Source organism: Drosophila busckii, chromosome 3R (assembly GCF_011750605.1).
Source record: "Drosophila busckii strain San Diego stock center, stock number 13000-0081.31 chromosome 3R, ASM1175060v1, whole genome shotgun sequence".
Classification (NCBI taxonomy): Eukaryota; Metazoa; Arthropoda; class Insecta; order Diptera; family Drosophilidae; genus Drosophila; species Drosophila busckii.
The window spans coordinates 14,792,435-14,813,654 of record NC_046607.1 but is presented as its reverse complement, the minus strand read 5'-3'; positions in this window follow the sequence as shown (position 1 = coordinate 14,813,654).

The window sequence follows — 21,220 nt, the reverse complement described above, 5'->3', positions numbered from 1 at the left end:
ATAGCCACAGCAACAGCAACTTCTATGTATTGCCATGTTGCTTTCAATCAGCAGACAAATTCTTGTCACAGTAAATTAGATTGTGGCTGAAACGTCAGCAGCTTAAAGCGAACGCATTTCATATATTTACTAATTGCAAGCCGCACACCAATTAAACTACAGCTGTATTTAATTACCGCCGGATTGTCACTAATTAAAAGCAGTGTCATTCAATAAACCAAAACTTAAACAATATCAATGTCTTGTGCATAGACGAGCAAATTATTCACGCGACATAATTAAGAGGCAAAGGCAATGTCAAAGCCAAAGGGGTTGTCGGCCTAGGTGTCGGTCTATGGTAACCACAGGCAACAGCTCAAAGTGTTTGTCAGAAATTTGCAAACGCAACGCGAGCAACAGGATTTAATTACACACAATTAAAATCCATTGGCTGCCACAAGGCGATCCATTTACACTCGCTGAGCATTGGACAAAGAGCAGGGCGCGTTGCCGATGACACTTGGCTGGCTGGCTGGCTGGCAACAGGTAAAGGCTCTGAGCAGATGCTCTAACAAATTTTATGCAAATTACAAACGGAAACAAGCAGTTGCTGTGGCTACAGCGCCCAGTGCTATGCAATAGATTTTTTGGTAACTCCTTCGCTGGCAAGCCAAACTCCAAAGGGAGTTACTTGAGTTATTATTGTAAATTAATTTTTGTTCATTAGATTTTATAATGTCACAAACTTTTCGACACGCAGCTGAGACCAAAGTGACAAGCAGGGTGGGGGGCCATAAAGTAGCAGCTGATACTTTAAGGCTTTTTAACTTGTCTTGACACTGCTGCTTAAATATTCTTTAGTTGCAGTGCGGCTTGCCAAATAATATCCTTTATAAAATGTTCAATTGAGTCAGACTGACTGGCCACTGGCAACTACTATTAGCACTTCAACAAATTACCATATTAATTACTACTAATTAAAAATTCATTAAAAACACTGCGCTGCACTTTGGCTTAACCATAAGTCCAACGTTTGCTCGCAGTCGCAGTGGGCGGAGGCAGGCAATTTATTATGCTTTGTCATCTCAGTGTCGCCGCCAAAATGTGCAAAATGATAATAATAAACATTTTCAATTTCATTTTCATATTCATTTTCATAATGCCACAATGCTATTTATTATCGTTGTGCTATCAATGAGTTCATAACCGCCACAGTCACGGCCTCTCTCTTTACACACACACACACACACTCTCTCTCTTTCTGTGTGTGTACTTTCAATTAAAAGCCAACTTTCAGCCATAATTCAAAACTAAAATATGCAAAGCACTGTTGCGGTGAAAGTTTCATATACATCGATTTGCAAACAAACCCCAATAGCCCCCAATGGAAGTGCGTATAGCTATAGCTATATCTCTATATGATGCGCATAATTATGTTGCCACACCCTTATTGCCCGCCCACCTGTAACATCTGTGCTCCCAACGCGCAGCTCCAATGTTCTATTCATGCCATAAATTCCGGTTGTGTGGCACATTAATTAATTTGCCTTTGCGGCATTTCCAAAGGATTATTTACCACTCATTTCACAAACAGTTGAAATATGTGCATGTGTGTGTGTGTGACACACAGACGACTGGCATGTAATTTGTTTGCTACACAGAAACTAAACCAGAATATATTTATACTTATATCTAGAGCAAAATTGGTAAAGCTAAAAGCCAAAATTCCAAGGAAGACTTAACCAGTATTTAGCAGTGGCAAGAGAAGAAATCAAGCAAATGCACATATGTATCTATTCCATCATTAAATTGATTGAAATTAATATTTATTGCTGCCACAGACATTTAGAATTAAATGTGCATTTAAATTTTATAGCATTTAAGTCTCAGCTAAAGACAATCAAATTAAACATAGCGCTGGCTGCAGACTTCATTTAGTTAATTATGAACAGGATATTTAAGCACGTAAATAAATAAAGAGCTAAGCAAATTAATTTCTTTATTACTACTAATAATCTGAAGCTTATCTCTACCATTTATTTACACACATTGGCCAGGGCAGGGAATACAAATGCGCACAAACAATTTCATCAAATTGCCCAGTGCCTGATGCTGCTTGTTGCTGAGGCCAAAGTCACGAATCCAGCAGCAGATTAATTGCATTAATTAATCGCTAAAAACAAAGTACATGAGCAAACAAGCAGCAAAGTCCAAGTCCAGGTTTTTTTCGCTTGTAAAAGGGAAATTGCTGAAGGAAAAAATATGTAATAAAACAAGTGGCATTTCCGTTTTTCATTAAGCATGCCAGAGACGCTGAATCTGAATCAAAATGTGAGTTGAGTGTGTATGAGTTGCATTGGGCTGCAAAATGATTTGTTTGCTTAGCTGCTAGCAGATCCTTTACTTATTTGCAAATATCAAAGCGCAATTTCATAATTAACATGCACTGCCCAACATATAATAATCATAATAATACCCCCAATACTAATTGCAAGCGAGCTCAGTCAATTGTACGAAATGAAATTTGATGTGAATTGATTGATCATTCCCAGCGGGTGCACTGTGCACCGTGCCCACCCGTCGTACTTGTAATGTATCCCTGTAATCGAGTGTAATCCTGTAAAGACCTGCCTAGAAGTCACTCAGCTGGAGGCCATACTATTGTTAAAGCTGCCAGCTTACGCTTCATTTGAGCAGCTTAATAAAGTACTATACAAACTGTTACTAGCGGCTATAAATCCAATGGCAAAATAAAATGTTACTTATGCTATAATTTAAATAAAATAGTTACTAACAAATATAGTACGCATTGACAGTCTTAATCGCTGCGCAAGTTCTCGTCCCAGGAGGCAATGCACAAACAGCGAAAGAGAAAAATCAAAATCAAATGCCATAGCAAAGTGGATTTTCCACCCTTTTTATTAGCAATCGCTCAACGCCGCCCCTCAAGCCAATGCTCAATCGTCAACAAAACCAAACCAAGCGACGCAACCCAAACCACCCGCTAGTGGTTGCTGTGGTCGGTACGGTAATCCCACAATGAGCTGCCATAATAGATGGCAAGCAAATTGAAGAGCTTTGTCGACGTTGCGGTGGCTTTGCCTGTGGGGAGAACGTGCTAGTTGCTTGTTGGCGTGGCAGGGGGCGGGGAGTTGACTTGTGTATTACGCTTAACATTTGCGGTTTCGCACTTTTGCAACAATTCAACAATGTTGGCAGTCGTGTGCCAGCGGTAGTTCCAACCCCCACCCTCACCTCACGCTCTCTTCGATGTGTCTGCAGTGGCGTTGATTATACGCAACAGGGTGGAAAGTTGAAGTGCATCCGGCTGGTCAGTGGCAAAATGAGTGTGGCTTGGGTTGTTGTTGTTGTTTGTTGTTTGTTGATTTCTGTGCCTAAATTACAAAATGAGACTTTTTGTCATTATGCGAATTATGAGCTGGATAAAAGGTATTAAATATTTTGGTCAGCTGCTTTCTTTCAGTCTTCAGCTTGGTTTTAGGCTAATTGAAATACACACACACACAACCAAGCAGACCACCCACTGCACACCCACCCACTCAGCAACCATTAGAGCGCAGGTGGCTAGAGAATTTGGTAATTTGGCAAATGTACTCACGCTGAGTGCGCAACTAATGGACGGCCATAGCCCAATGTTGGTCATTTTTTAAGCCAGCTACTAGTAGCTTTTGTGCTTAGTTAAAGCGTTTAAAGTTTAAAGCCAACAACACGCTATATAGCTGTAAATTTGTTGCTGTTATCTTTTATTCATGCATGACATCACTCGCATGATTTTTGACACTTTTTAAATTTCAATTTTGACAACTGTCTGCCTGACATTTGCGCATCCTGTCTGCGCAGGTGCAAATCATATTTAGTTTATTATTTAAAATATATATTATATGATTAATCCATCAGCTGTAACATAACAATTCAGTTGCGCTTACCCTTTTTATATCTACGCAGCCAACCCCTTTTTTACTGTTGCGCCCTTTACCCAAGCGTAGGCTGAGTGTTGTTACATTATCATCAACATCAAGCAGCGCCGGCTGCTGCTGCTGCTGTCCTGACTTTTGGGTACATCTCGGTGACAACAACAACAACAACGACAAGCGCTTTGTAGTCGTATTATGTGTCATTGCTGCTGAAGTGGTCTCTCCTATATGCATATGCGCGACTCTTTAGCATTTTTAATGTAACCAGTAGGTTTTTGCATTTTAAGTGATTTAATGGATTTTTTGGCTTTGCATGCAACAATGTTGAGTTGTTAATTGCATGCCCCACTGCAAATGCTAATGCCATCTGCATAATGATAAGGCAAATGGCGACAATTCTGAAGAACACTGCAAAATGCAATCAAGCGGAAGCCAACTGCCACTTCAACTGCCACAAAAAGCAACAAAAGTCACAAAGAGTTGACACACGCTCAAGTCTGAAAGTTGGTAATAGTTTTGTTTTATAAGCTTGTTCAATTGCAATGTCGCTTATTTAATCATTTACATATAATATCATAGCATATCTTATAATGTTTTAATGCCTACACAATTGCAGCAAAACAATTTGTTATGATTGTAGAAAGAATTAAAATCTTTGTATACCAATGTAGCTTAGTTTGCATTTTATTGATTACAATATGTCTAAAGAATGTTGCAAAATGAACATTGCATTGATGATACACATAAAAAAGAAATATAATCATTGTAGTTATTATAATAATGATTATGATGTCTACTTTATATTTAACTGTTGTCATCAAATAATTGAAATGAATAACTAAAGTCTAAAACTATTTTTTATTAACAATCGCTTATTGTTATTGCTCTGTTATGTGCAGCGATTGCATTTGATATTATTATTATTTTATTTGTGTTGAGCATATTATTTTTGTTGCAGCTATTTGCATATCGATGCCACACATATAATTAAAGAATAACAAAAGACATGCGAATTGAAGGCAACCAGGACTGGCTGGCTGACTGGATGGCTGGCAACATTCTATCAAACTGTCAATAAGCAATTCATTTGCAAATGCGATGCTGTGGCAGCAGAAACTGCAAAAAGAGTGTGGCAAACCACAGCGATTACTCGGCAATAGTAGGTGAGTCGCTGTCATTGTTTGTCAAAAAGCCATTTCAGTTAGTATCGAATTTCCAAGTGTGCAAAGGAAAAAGTAAAGTCGAAGGCAATTGGGCTACAAAGCATGCAGCATACGCTGCCACTTGGTGGCAAGCTGTGTGGCAGCGTGTGGCAGCAGTCGTTGTGGCTTAAACGAAATGCGAACTCTGAGTCGGAGTTGGAGTCGTAGCTGCTGACATCGTCTCTCCCATGGGTGTAGCCTGTGACAGTGTCGACGCGTTTTGGCACTCAGCCACCCAAGCGTATGTAGGTGGAGCTGGGAGCACCGCACAGCGCAGTTGAAGTTGGGCAACCTATCAGGCCGCCCCATCTAACCGAACCGTTGACATTTGTGCCTGGCTTCATGCACAATCAACGCTTCGATTTAATGGAAAAAATGAATTTCACTCTATGCTCTGCTCTGCTCTGCTCTGCTCTGCTCTGCTCTCTGCGGTTGTTGTTCGGCCTTTTGTGTGTGTGTGTGGCCACAAAAGAGCGACGGCAAGCGAATATCGAATATGCATGAATGCGAAAATTGGAAGAAAAGCGCTTAATGAACACTTTTTTCACTTTTTGTGCGCTTTAGCCATTGGCTGCTGTAGTATTCTATTCGAAATTGTAATTGAAGCTACTCGGCGACGAAAAAATTAAAAAGTTTGTGTTGAAAAAATTGACGCAACTGTTGCGGCGTATTGTTGTCAAGAGCATTTGGTTTAATTAATTGTGGTTTGGGGTTTGTTTAACAACATATTGCAAAAAAGCAAAAAGAGAAAAGTTTAGATTTGCGTTAAATGCTTTTCACCACAACACATTTTAAATCAGAAACTCTCGCTTACATTTTTTTTGCGCTCGACACACAATACAAGAGCGATAAGCACACAGTGAAGCGTATAGGAAATTAAATTTTTTCCAATCAAAATCATTTCAATAGCAATCCAAATTCGCACTCGAGCGACAAACTGGGGGGGTGGAGAGCAGCAGCATGAGGGTGTTGGCATATATATTTAGAGCTATGGATTTGCATTTTGCAAACTTTAAACTCAAAATCTGTTGTTGATTTTTTGTTAACAACATTCTGGAAGTTTGCACGCTTTTAGAGCAAAACATTTCAATTAAATGTCACGCATTAATATTCATTAAATTATTAACGCTGCTTCGTATATATGTATGCGTGGCCAGATCTGTACAAAAACAATAACATTAAATCACTTAAAGTGTCAACGTTGCTGCAGCGACGCCCTTGGCCGCCAACTGCTGCTGCTGGTGCTGCTCAGTGTCCAGTGCAATCCAGATGGTATTCATTATCATAATCTGCAACATCATAAAGCAATTTGGTGTTGAGTGTTTTGGTCGCAGCCAGTTTGAGGGGTAGAGCGGTCAGTGAGTTGTTTGCGTCTCATAGAGCGTCTATATGTTGTTGCTGTGGGGCAAGCAGAAATCTTAATTACTTGCGCAGCAAGCGCTTGACCTCGTCAGCCGCATCTGAACTCACACGCCCAGGACGAGTGCAGCGGCTCTAGAGCTGCCTTCAGTCATCTCTCACCCACAACACAGAGTTGCCCATAATGGGGGTTAATTGGGCAGTGTGCGCGACACGCATACATCTTGGTAATTGCCCAAAGATACAAGTGCGAGTGCGGCTGGGAGTGCAAGGCGGCCGCTCATCATGTCAGTACCAAGCACATGGAGCACATGCTACTCCTAGAGCTTGCTTTCTAGCAATTAACGCTGCGCCCATTTATTCTTTCACTCTGGACTCTTCGTGTGAAGCGTTTCACTTTCACTGCTGCAAACTCTCGCAATTATTAGAGATAAGCATCGGGGAGCCCATTGTCCAGTCCCAAGCATATGCACATTTCAAATTAATTTATGGGGCGTTACATTAATTCTGCGCTTTCTCTAGAATTTATTATGCCGCCACCCCAAGTGACAATAATATTTGCAATTCGCATTGGACTTTCTTTCTTGCAATTAATGCTTTTATTATGTTAATTGTTAACAATTGCATATAGTTTCTATTTAATGAACATAACCCCAGTGCACTCTGCAATTGAGCAAACAAACGAAACTATGCGCAATTTAAATTAAATTCCTTTCAAAATATGTACCTTAAAAATATAACTGAACAATAGCCATCCATTAGCAAACAAAGTGTGGCCTATTGTTGTAACAGCAAAATGTAAAAAGTGACAACAAAAAGGATGTAGAAAAGTTGCATAAAGTCAACTTTATATACACTTTGACGCGAATGCAGCAGCAGTTTCATTTAAGTCTTGATATGAATGTAAAACTAACTAAAAGCCAAACTAAATGTATCTTTAAGATATTGTGGCTTATACAATTGGATTCACTTAGTGACTGACTGACTGACTGATTAAGAATATATTTACTATATACATTTAGCTATGTACTTTTCTTACAAACTACAGCATACCCTCTTTTATCCAACTATCAAAGTGTATAGCTAGTAGCCTAATGGATTTTTACAGCGAACAAAGAACTGAAACAAACTGGCCTTAAATGTAATAGAAATTTAAACAACTGCAGCACAATTTTAAATCAAACGCATAATCATTAATCAAATGCAAGTATTTACAATTGCCTCACTTTCACCAGAGAGCAACCCCCGCTAGCCACTGTCAAATGCTATTTAACATCCTGTTTGTTGTTGTTGTGGGGGGCGCATAATTGTTATTTGGACAAATTGTTTTTACGTTAACAAGGCAGCGATTAATGATGTGGTCAGTCAATAGTTTGCGCCCTTGGATTCATTTCTTCAGCCTCAGCATGACTCACGACGCCCATAAAGCGCAACCGTTGCCAGCTATAAATTCTTAACGGTTTGGCAATTAAAGCCGCACTAATTACCAAAATCAAGACACTTAAGAAAACATGCCAAGACAATTGTAAGCATAACGCAATTTAATTAGCAAAAACAAATGTAAAAAGGGTTAGAGCAAATTTATGTGCCTGCATAAAAAGCTTCAATTTGCCCTCAATGATGTCATCGTTATTATAAAAATAAGTTATAAGCTGTCGCTTTTGATGTTTATGCAATAAGCCCATAACAATTTTGAGCTAAAAATCGGTACTTTTAAAGCCTCAATGCGTTTAACTCAATTCGGTCTTAAATTCTTTGCTTTATCCTCGTTTGCCAGCTTGGCTTTTGGGCTGTGGATATTCGCCCTTTGGCTTTTTTGCACGGCAGATAACGCGAACGTGTTCAAAAAATGTTGCGGTCGGAAAAAAGTTTTGCGTCATAATAAATAATTTCGGCGCATTCGTCTGGAAGGATTAAATCGTCCCTTTGGTTTTTGTTTTTACCTTTTGTCAGCTCAAAAAGAATTCAGAGCTGTAGCTTTAAGTTGTTGCATTAGTTTTGCTTGTCAATTTTGTCGCCTTCACTTGTTAAGCGCAACTGTTTTACATTTTTAATTAGAAACTCACACGACATGCACACAAGGACATTGGAAAGCTGCCATGTGTGACATTATCTGCGACAGGATATCAACGTCAGAAAGCTACCGCTGCCGCTGCTCGACTCGTTGACACCCCGTCAGCGTTTGCGGCGGTTGCGTTTGCTATTAAACGGCGCTTGGGCAAACAGAGTTCAGCTGGGGCGACGCACTCAAGGACACGCTAAGGACATGCTACTTGTGCCATTAGTTGCTGTTGATGATGTCCTCGCCACTGTTGATATTAAATATTTACACAATTGTTTGAACAAAATACAGAACCGTGCCAAGTTCAAAACTTGTGCGTCTTTGACAAGTTTTTTTGCTTTTTGCTTTGCCCCCTCGTCTGACTGTTGTGCGCTTTGAATTTATTTGTTTATCTATCTGTGGCCTTTATAACTGCGTATTTGTTTATAATTAATGTCGCGCGCGCTTCTTTCTCTTTTTTGTCTATAGCATAAATCGCATTAAGTTTGATTTTCCCGCTGAGCCTTAATTAAAAATCAACAATCGGCCGACGCGAGGCGACGCGTTTTGTTATCAATTAATTTGTGCCTTTGGCCTGCGCTTAAAATGCAGTCACAGTGTGTACTGTGCCAATGCAATAATAATTCATCTATAAAACAGGAAGAAAACAAATTTTAAGATTTAAATTTCAAACGACACGGCATATACCCGGTATAAATTAAATAGTTAACATTTTTAACTCACTTCGTAAATGTTAAATAGTATTTTGTCAGCATTGTTTTGGTATGTATATATACGAATGCATAGGCAATCGAATCAGATTTCATAAATTAGCTCTGGCTGGCCAATTGGATTGTCAATTGAAGCGCCCCGAAAGTATGCAACGCTTTTTATGCTGACAAAGTGTGTGCTGACAAGCAGAAAGAACTTGACTAGATACGAACGGCAGCGGCAATTTATCATTTTTTGGAAAGTTGGCGGTTTTGTTGCAACTTGTTAAGCGCCTGTTCGAGAGAGAGTGGGAGTGAGAGTGACACGGTGTTGACGGATGAGCACATGGCTGTTGGCTGGAGCTAGAGCTTCGAGAGTTTGTAGTCTGGCTGCTGGGGTTGGGGGTTGCTGGCTTATTGCCCTGTCGCCGGCCCGCTTTTAACTTTTGAGCTTACCCCCGTATCCGTAATGCTGTTGACAATTGGCCTGCACGCTGTGCAGCGTCTTTTGTAATTAATTTTGATGGACGACACGTTGTGCTTAGTTGGCTGCCAGCTGCGCCCAGGTAGCGACAACTTTTGCGCTGCTGCTCCACAAACTTTTTGCAGTGCAGCTTAATCGCCCACGCGTTGGGGAATGGTGCGGCCAGCTGCGTACTGAATTTTGGTGTTTTTAATTTTTGTTGTCGCTTGTTTTTTGTTTTTGTGTGGCTGGCTGGCTGGTCCATCAATGTCTGGCAAGAGACAAAAGCTATTAAGGGAATTAAAAATGCATGAACTCAAAAATGGGTTTTTGTGGCAAATCCTGGCGCTCGCACTTTGGCTCGCACTTTAGTTAATTAGTGCGAGGAGCGTCTGTGTGGCATTTTGCTTGATTTAAAATCTTTCATAATTCATACGGCAAATTGTTTTCGCTCTATTTTTCAACGCTCATCATCAGCTGCAACTAATTGCATGTTGCCAGCAATTAGAAGTGGGTGGCTGGCAAACAATGAGGCGGCCGTTTAACTGTTTGTGCACTTTGCTTGCCACAGTGGGCGTCAGTAGTAGCAGTAGTAGCTCTGACTGACACGCCCCTGAGTGGCAGTCAGCGTCACTCTTGCCTCATTTATGTTGAAATTCCAAGCCATCAGACTCAAAAGTGGCTGCTGCTGCTATTTGTCTAATTTGTGTGTGCGCTTGGGAACATTAGAGACTTGGGAAGCTCGCACAGTCAATCAAATAAAGATGCACACACACACGCAGCAAAGTTGTATAGTCATAGTCATATTCATTCATTTATTTATTCATGGCGCTTAATTGCCAAAGACGCTGAATACAAAACTCTTGTCACTCACCCTTTCTCTTGCTCTATCTCTTTCAATGCGTTGGCTGTGGGTGCATTTGAGCTTATACAAATGCCTTTAATTGTTCTATTAGTTTTAATTGATGTACGACAAGCAGTACATGCCAAGCTGCTAATAAATGTTTGCTGCAGCAGCAATTGACAATAAACATAAAGAAGTAAAAGTTAGAATACTAACAAGCAATAGTCAGAGACTGCTTAAGGCTTGCTTAACATTTAGTTCATCTCTGATCAGCACTCGATCAATGTTTAGCATGCATGTGCGATGTGACACTTTTTGCTTCCTCATCCTTGGCATTCCTTAAAGGCTGCAGCGCATTCCTTGCTGGCTTGCTGCTGTTGCTGATTTGAAGATGTGCTGAGTGCGCGAGGGAGCGGAATTATGGCGATAAGCGATCTGCTTGGCCCGCCCGCTGACAGTTTACGATGTTACGAGGTGCTAAACTTGTTGCCCAGCGCGCGCGCGCTGCTGCTCTTGACATCTCTCTTAGCCATAAGTTTTTGCTTAAGTTTGCTGCTTCGCATAATCAGCAGCTGCGCATACTTGGGCCCGAAAACAAAAGCCACAAATTACTTTGGGCCAAACAATCCGATTACCTGCACAGTTGGACACACAGTCCATTTGCAGCCCCTGACCGTTTGCTGATTGACAAACCACCCTCGTAATAGGCTCGTTGGTAAATGGCATCTTAAGGTGCCCACAATGTCTGTAAACGTCACACGCCTCTTCAGTAGCCTTTTGTTTTTGTTTGGCTACTTTTCTAACAAATTGATTCGGCCAAGCTGGACTAGGCCCTGGCCGCTGTCTCAGTTCCGATCTCTTGGTCTGTTGCATATGCCGCATGCCAGTGATTTGGCTCGTAGATTAGCCAGCGTCTGCTTTCCATGGCTTTGTCTACTTTTTTTTTTCTGCATTGTCATGGAAATGCGTACAACAACAACAACAACAGCACGAGTAGCAACTGCAACTGCAGTTATATATTATGCAATGCATGCGTCGTCGTCGTCGTCGTCGTCCAGTCTGCTGGTCCAGTACACTATGGAGCGCATTGTCTCCAGGCGCGCCATCTCTGTCCCAAATTGTATTCTATGGTGAAATTTGTATCGCCTTTTTCAAATCTACTTAGCACACAATGGCGTTGAAATAGTCTTATTGCTTTTTGAGTGGTATTTGTGTAAGATTTATGGTTTGATTTCCAATACCAATCGCAACAGCCTCCAATCTGTGCAGCTGAGGGAGGATTGTTGTTGTTTATGAAGTTTACGCTTAGATTAAACTTCATTTATATCATCGGAGTAGCATATTGTGGCTTTTAAACATTTGCATATTGAATGTTTCTTCTATTACTCAGTTTTACTTTATTACTCAATGTTTAGTTTAAATAATTCATTATTTTTCTTTACCAACAAAAGAATGTGTTGCATTTATAGCAAATAAATAGTAAACAATAAAGACGAAGATTGTAACACAGCTCATCTCAAAATAAAATTAAATTTAAATATTTTATACAATTTTTTGTTGGCGTAGCAAACACAATTAAAATGTATGCAAACATGTATGCGTTTAAAAATTATTTAGCTATGTTATAAGCAAAAGAGTAAGCAAACAAAGCAACTTTCTGTGAAATATCTATCTATAGATCTATATATCTATCTATCTATTTTATAACTTAGCGAAATGTAGTTAAATTGCAGAGTTTCATACCTTGTTAGACTCGAAAGATGCATCTAAAATAAACTGCATTCAAAATTGGAAGCTTAGAAATGTTTGCTTGGTTAAATTTCAAAAAATCTTACATTTATTTTAATTATTGAAAGTATCCACACAAGCAGAGACTGAAAGACCTGTCTACCAATTTTGTTAGCATTTCAGACTTTGTTTAGCTTTAACCATTATTAAGTTAAGTATATATGCTGCAGATTTATTATAAACACTGTTTAAAAGAGAAAACAATCATAGTTTTATATACTTTTTGAAAATTTGATTGTAAATCAAAGCAAGTCTGTGTAGGTTTGTACATTTTACATATATTTGCATACAAAGCGGCATCTGAACATGCCACATGGTTACACTGGTGGGTACACTGTAAGTGCGCTCTTGGGTCAATTATAAATGCTTGACAGATGAGTTCAAGTTCGTGAGCTAACAGATTTATGTATTCTTTCACCAGCCAAATTTTCAGAGCCAGAGCTCAGAGTCAGACAAGTGACTAGCAAACGCTATTCAAATGTTGTCAAAGACGTCGATTATTCAAGGCGAATCTTTAACTACCGTTCCTGGAATGCACACCCCCACACACACACACACACCAATCACTCGTCCGATAAATTTCACAAATCTTTAGGCATCGCTATGCATCAAAAGCGGCTTTTGAGCTAAGAGACCGCAACTACCAATAGCAACAATAACAATTCGATTCTGGTGAAAAACAGTTTTTCTTTGCTGCGTCACTACGAAAGCTGCAGAGAGCTTAAGAATCGCTGGCGTACCGCTACGGTCCACGTTTCGTATTTATGGCATTTGCATATATTTTGCATAACGCAATCGATGGCATCGACATGGAAAATATGTTTACCTTACCAGGCTGCTGCTGGGCTACGGCAACGAATACGAATGCCAATGCCGCAGCCACTGCCTCAGCCGCTGCCAATGCGAATACGAGAGTATCTTAAACTGTAAGGCATTCTGGTTGCTACTGCTGCTGCTGCTGCTGCCTGCGCTTAATTCGGCGGATACAAGATACATTTGCATAGCATCGAGTGGGAGAGATGCGCATAGATTTGCTGGGAAATGATATTGCGCTTTTCCTAGCCGGCGAAATTTTCATTGTGGAAAGTTGGCCAACTTACAGGCAGGCAGAGACGCCCTCAAAAGCAGCGGCTAATGTATGTATTGGCAAAGCAAAAATGATAATTAAGTCTACTTGTTGTCTATCTACAAATTAAAATCTAAACAAGATATTTTTCATGTTCAAGAAAAATATTTGCTACAACTAAAACGTGCGCCCGACAAACCAAACTTTAAGTCACCAACAACAACCGACAGCAGCAGCAGCCGCAGCCGCAGCCGCAGCAGATGTTGCTCAGTAGCACGGGCAGGGGCGGAGTGGACAGTGGGTGCGGCATACAGTTTTGCGCTGCAAGTCGAGATATAAATATTTAAAATGCAGTAGCAAACTTTTGGCACGTTATTGTTTGCATAAAAAATAAACTAAAAGCAAAAAAAATGAAAACAATTTTGTGCTGACGATTTTTATCAAACAATTTTGCGCTGCTCTCGACTCTCGGCGATATCAAGCGAAAAGCAAAAGCGGCTCACAAAATATTTGTTTATCCCTCGTCCCGGCAATGCGATCAGTGATCAACGCTTTTGAGTTAGACTTTGGTTAAGTACAGTAGCCAACAGTGTCTTGACCCCTTGAGCTGAACTCAAATTTTAAGCAAATTGCAATGCTGCCTCAGTTGAGGCAGACAGTCGGACGGACGATTGGTGGGTTGGAAGCCTCAAACAAGGCACTCGATGATTGTCTTCAAATGCGAGCAACAGCAATAGCGACCGCAACAATCAACAACAACAACAGCAGCCAGCAACCAACTAAATAAAGTCATGTTGTTGCAATTGAACTGCAATTGCAAAGTTTGTTCAATTTGTTAGTTAAACAATGCAGACATTAATTGAACCCGGAATTTATGGCACAATAAATAAATGAATCAAGTAAAAGATTGCTGTCATCAGCATTGATTAGCAATCAAAAGAGTTTATTATAAAAAATAAGTATAGCATAAAGTAGAAATTCACGCAGCCTGAGAATTTGCATGTTGCCGCGCATTTGAGTCACGTACAATTTGCAATAATTTGCAACACGTTCGGAGCTGGCAAGTGCAACAGCAACCACAGCTGAAGCAGCAGCAGCAGCAGCCGCAGCAGCATCAGATTTAGCATGCAAGCGTATTCTAATCGAGATGCGGTCTGGCGGCCAATAAATTGGCAACCAGAGCCTGACCATAGCAATCAACACCTGCCAGGCAATCCCCTCTCATGCTCAATGGCACTCTCGTAATTTAGCAACGCGATGTGTAGCATCAGCAACAGGTCTATTACAACTTGATAATCCGTGACGATCGATTGCATGCGCCCAGCACAGCGAGCCTTGTTGCGTGTGTGTGTGCATGTGTTGATATCCTTGGCATTGCAATTAAGTAATATTGCCGACAACATCAACGGCCAGCAACACTAGCTGTGTATGGAAATTACATTCATTTACGCTTATTTAGAGCAGTGCCTGATGCTGGGCTGCAATGAAATTGGCATTAATGTTGTTATTAGGCTTTAACACTAATGCCAAATGACAATCAGCGTAGCAATCTCGTCATAAGCTCTGCTGCTGCTGCTGCAGTTTCTGGCGAAAAACGCGGCCAGATTTTCAGTAAGTTGGCAATCAGTTTTCGTTGCTTCCACGCGGTCTCACACAGAGCGCGCAATTGACGCGTGTTGGTGATTGCCACAGCCGATGCCTTTCCATTTAATGGTGTCCATATGATTCACAGCACTGCGCACCTTTTGCCAAGCCAGCCAGCCAGGCAAGCCAAGCCAGCCTTTAGTTGCTTTTGGCAACTCACAAAATTCGTTAAATACAATTGGATTTCATTTTGAGAGCTCGCGCTTGGGCTGTCGATGACGACGATGGAGACCAAGTTGATGATGTGCCGCATTGCGGAATCGTGCTAGCTCTGGCTGTGCTATGCGGCACTCCCCCGCGGTGTGCCCGCTACGAAAAACAAAAACAATTGCAATTTTCAGCTAATGCTTATTGCTGGAAATCAGTTTAGCGCGCAAAAGCCAAAGGAGCGAGGCACTGTGCACTAGAGAGTCAAGCTACTCCCTATATGCTGCCAAGACTCAGACTCAGACTCGGGCTCAGTGCACAGCGTCCGAAGTCAGCGTCACCACATTCAACCCGGGCCTGAACTCTGCGCTGTTGTGCAGTGAAAAGGTGAGTCCAGTCCACTAACAGTCGCCTCTTTGATGAAAACTGTAAATTTACGAACTTTACTTTAATCACCAAACATGAATCGCGCACAGCATGCAGCATGGCAGCTAGTCGAGTGCCCATAGAGCTTCATAGTTGCCAGCCAGCCAGCCAGCCTCATCCCATTCTTGTTGTTCTTGCTGCTGTTGTTGTTGTTGTTGTTGTTGTTGCTGTGGCAGTTATTATTTCTGACTGAATCAAATGTTGGCCATTATATTGGTGCGAAAATCTTATTTCATTTAGCCACGAAAGCAGCAACTCGTTCGCTTTCCAATTCGCGCTTTTCCCTTGCGCCATAAATTGGCTTAAACTCACTTTTTTTACACTGACTGCAAATTTTTGCATTTTATTGCAAACATTTTTAGTGTGGCAACATCGCTTGGACTTGGGCAACAACAAATAATTCTTAGCATTTCAACGCATGTAGAGAGTTTTGTTTGCTGTCGTTGTTTTCATGTTTTGATTTGCAACGCGCCAGGTTCCTTTTGTTTGTGCCAGCAACAACAGCAGCAGGCAATGCACTCATTGACTTTGCCCTCCAAGTTGTCATTTGGCTGCTGCTGCTGCTTCCGACTAAACGATAAGCAGCGCTAGTGCCACATAAAGACAGCAGAGATACAGTTTAGGTTCCAGTCGCAATCGCAGTTGCTGTTGCTGTTGCTGTTGCAGTCGCAGCGTGTGTTGTTGCTCCAGTGTTTATGTTTTGGCTGTAGGCCAGATTTTGTTTTTGTTCTGCTGTTGAACGTTTTGTATTTTTGGTCTTTTATATCGTCAATTGGTTTGGGTGCGTGCCTGCTGACCATCTCTTTGGCAGCCTGGACACACTCGAGTTGGCCTTTGTTGCGACTGCTCGCTCTTGTGTGCAGCTGATAATTTATAGCCTGCTCAGCGCCAAAAAACGGTCGTGTGCCTGAGCCTGAGAGTCCCAAAGTCCAAGCGCGCGATATGCGGGACCTCTGGACAGCAACAGCAGCAACACCTTCGCACAGCAGCAGCAGCAGCAGCATCTGTTGCTGGCAACTACTGCTCTTGGTCACATTGTTGATACAACTTTGTTCTGTTCCTTGCAATGTCCTGTTTGCCTGTCTGTTGCTGCTGCTGCTGACCCCCAGCGTACTCCAGTACTCAGCCGCGTTTTATTAAAGGCCAGCAATAAAAACAAATGAGCATACAAATGAAAAATGCACCTTTGTATTTTTTTGTTTTGTTTGTGTGTCGCTTGTCGCTTGGAATTAGTAACTACAAGTATGTTAAAAGGTTCATTCATGTTGCGCTTGTTCTGACTTTTGTCTACTTGCCACCTACCCTACCAACTACTCTGCTGCCTTTGGCTTAAACCAAGCAACAGTATCAGTTACACTTAACAGCTTCACGCTTGCTGCTCTTGTTTGTAAATTGATAGCCAGCCAATTCGATTTGCAGTATTACTTGTCGATATAGTAACAAATTCAAATACATAAACTATTGCGTATGAATTTATTTAATAAGAGATTACATTGTTGTTTGAATTTGTAGCATAGTCGCTGCTATAACTAGCTGATGCTTCAGTTAATTGCAGCTCATCTCGATTGTTTTGATTTTGAAATGTATTTAAATTGTTATGAGAGTTTGGCTGCGATTCGTAGTTCTGCACTTCTTGGTATTCTTCATTCGTATATTGACTTCTATATGCGCCAATTTCTTGCTGTTGGTTGTCAACAACTTTCTTGGATATATCAGATTCATTTACTTCATAGTATTCAACAAACTCGTGTTGTGGTAAATTGATGGGCTTACGCTCAACAGACTTTGAGTTACTTTTAGGCTTAATGTTATCAGTTTTAGCAATAGCACGAGCTGCTCTATAGTCTGACAGCTGATTCGACTGCTCAACGTAGTGTCTTGGCTTTGATAGCTGCTGCTGCTGCTTATTCTCACAAAGCGCCAATTGCAGCTCAATTTGCTTTTGTGCCACAATCGACGCTTGCAGCATACTTAGAATATTGCTTGCATTCTGCGGCAGCAAATGATAGTTAATATATTCAACTATATCAGCTAGCTGCGTCTGCTGACTGCGATTCACATGCGTAAACTGTTTGTTTAGCTTATTCAGCTGGTATATGGACTCCTTATTAACAGCAGACAGCAGCGGCACAATTTCCAGCTCAGCTTGTATTGTTGTATGTGTGTTTGTAATGCCATTGAAAGTGGCATTCAAGGACTTGAGCTTTGGCAGCAGCGAGCGTGAAATTAGTTGCGTCAAATGTTGCACTTGCTTGTCCACATGCAACGAAGAGTTGAGCAGACTGCTGTGATAGTGTTGCAGCTTTTGCTGAAAGTTCATAGCCTGCTGCTTGGCAGCTTGTTGCTCCAAGTCTAGCGCAGCTATGAGTTTTATAACACGCGCTGTATTGGCATTCACTTGTTGACTGGCATTGCTTAGTTGCTGCCACGTTTGATTAGCAAGCATTTGACTGGTGTTGACCGCTTGCAGCTCGACTAGACTAAACTGCGCTGCTTGTAGTTGCTCGTGTTGGTCCTGCAAGTTAACTGAGAATAGCATTAGATCAGCATCAATTTGGCCAAGCAAACGCTCTGTAGTATTCAAAGTGGCGCTGTTAACAGTCAGCGTGCTTAGTATGCTTGTTGTTCCATTGAAGCTTTTAGCAGCATCCTTGGCTGCTGTTATCCCTTCAGTTGTTGTAGTAGCTGCAGTTGTTGTTGTTGTACTTGCAGTTGTTGTTGCATGCTGTGCGCTGCTCGCGTAAACGCAGCACAGCAAACTTAGCAGCTTAAGCAGTTGCATCTTTGGTTTAAACAAAAAATTGCCACTAGCGCCTTTTATATAAGCCAAATGTTGCTTTTATCATTGAGCTCTGCTCTAATTTTCTTGCTATCATTTTGACTTTTTGCACGAACTTGTTGACAGCTGCCAACAGCTGCTGCTAATTTGATTAAGCGCAGCTTCTTTGTTTGGCTAGTTATAAGTTTAGATAAGTTTAAGTTTTATTTTGAAGCATTTGTTTGTCACTTTAGTTGCTCATTCAGCAACTGAGCGCACATATCAATGGAAACATGAGGGTCACACTCAAAGTCAAATTTTAATGAAAATGTGATTCATCATTTAAGCAGCGACCGACATTGTTAGAGCAATTAAAAACGGGGTGAACGGGCGGCTCCCTCTAATAGAGAAAATCTATTACTATTAAGCGCTGTGAGCAACGCAAAAGAGAAAGAGAGATCGAGTGTTCGACAATAAGCGGGTCAAATTAGAATAAATAGTTACACAAACATGCGAACCCCTTTGGCTTTTCTGACTCGATCTTTTGTGCGTTGCTGGTTTCTAGTTCGCTTTGGAAATATTGCAACAAATCAAAAAATTAAGAATAAATAAAAATGAATTGAATAATTTAGGTCAGACATTGGATAAGGCATTGATGATCAACAACATGTTACTGCTGCTGGCGTTCGTTGGGTGGTGGCTTGGCTTGAGTTTTCCCTAATTAATTGCCGCATTATTCATTAATTGTATTTACAGTAAGAATTTGGTGTGTGCTCTATTAAAGTATATGAAAATATTTTGAATATAGTAATAGTTGCGGCTAGAGCAGCTCGTTTGGGCTTGATTCAACTTATGCTGGTTGACATTTAAACCCATTAGCCGGGAACAGCGTCGGACAACTCACGTAACCGCAAATTGCCAGCACCACAGTGTGGTGTGTGGTGTGTGGTGCGGGTGGGTGTGGGTGGTTGCCTCCTCCTACTGATGTGGGAGATGGCCTCTTGCATGGCGCTGCCTCATGTCGTGGCATGCAATTATGCATTCATCAAGATTATGACACGACATGCAAGTTCCGATCGCTGCTGTGTCTTTAGCAGCAAATGAATTTGTACTTTAGCGTTGTTGTTGCTGTTGCTATTGCTGTGGCTGATGTTGTCGCTGACTCTGCTGTTGTTTTGATAGCAACATTTTGCTGACTGGGCGTCGCTGGCGGCGTCGGCACGCGATTTAAAAGCGTCTCGTAATTAATCGTCAAATGAGTTTAATTGTTTATGTCTTTTATGTGAGAGCAGGCAGGTTCATACAATGTCGCGTTTTTCAAGTGGCTGCCAGCTTAATTCATAGATCTTTTGCCTATGAGCAGCAGCAGCAGCAGCAGCAGCAGCAAGTGGGGCATTAAATTAGAGCAAAAGACAAGCTACAAATATTTCAGATATTGCATAGATCAGCCGCGGGCGGCATCAAAATCTAAATAGAATTTCGCTATTAGCATATATGACTCGAAGGTCTCACAATTAGTGCTTCTAATTAAAAAAAATATAAAAACTCAGTTCCAATTTGAGCAGAAAATTAAAAACTTGGCCGCAGGTTGCCACAGCTTTAAGCTCAATTCCGTTTGGGGGCGGCCGGAACACAAAACATACGGCGAGGTTATTCATCATCAGCCAAGTGCAACCGCTAGACAGGATGTATTCCGGCTCACTTGGACAGTGGTGGGGTAGTTGACTCTGTTTGCGCGCTGATTAAAACAGAAACAACAAAATTAAATACAAATTTGCATTTTAATACAAAAAAGCCAAAAATGTTGCTGGGCGCTGAGCGTTGAAACAAAGACACAAGCTAATAATTTTATCAGCGCCAAACAGTTGACAAAATCAGCATTTTCCATTTTCCCCATTTTCCTGCATCCGTTTGGCGCAGTCAACTTAAATTAACTGTAAAACAGACCACGCAGCAAGGACATTTGTCTTCTTCTGTCTACAAACGGCAAAGTGCAGAATTTTTTCGCTGTTGCTGTTGTTGTTGTTGTTGCTGTTGCTAATGCTGGTGTGGGCGTGTGTATGCTTAAGATTATTAATCATCTTTTGTGCGTATCTTTCAGTTTGGCTATGCCCCATTGCAGGCACAGCTGCCCTTGCAACAGGAAATCCTTTGCCTTGCCAGCTATTTTGTTTTTACTTTGCCACTTTGTTTGCTAATGAATTTCTGTTAACAAGAGAACTCCACGCATTTTCAGGTTAATTAAGCTTTTGCAGTTTGGCACGTGGGCGACATTGTTGTAGCTTATTTTGTTTAGCAACTCTAACGTGTCAAAACTAAGCAAATCATTTATAGAGTGGAAAGCGTTGCGGATTTATAAGTCAGACAAATATACGCAAAATAAAAGGCCGCACAAGTCGCTCGCTGCGCCTTTGGGGCAACTTCGAATTGCAGTCAAGCATGGGCGTAGCCAGCTAAGAGCAAGAGGTGCAGCAAAATAAAGTTGTAGCCGAGTTACAGCCAAAAAAGTAAAAATACAATTAAAGCTGTTGACAATCGAATTTTTGACAAGCTATAAGTCAGCGAGAAAAATTCGTATTGAAGAGTGTTATAACTTTTTAGACTTGTAAGTGCTTAATAAACATATTCTGTTTAATTTAATTAATCAAAAAATAGTTTTAATATAGTTAGGCCAAGATAATCTATGCTGACTACCTATTTATTATGAATTTCAAGCTTTCAAAGTGTGCAGCTCAGTGAAAAAAATTCTTATTTATCTGATTTATACCATAATTTGCAGGGATGGCAAACACAATTCATATGAGTATAAAGTTGTGTACTTTAAAAAATTATTCGGCGAAGCTAGGAACAAATTTTCA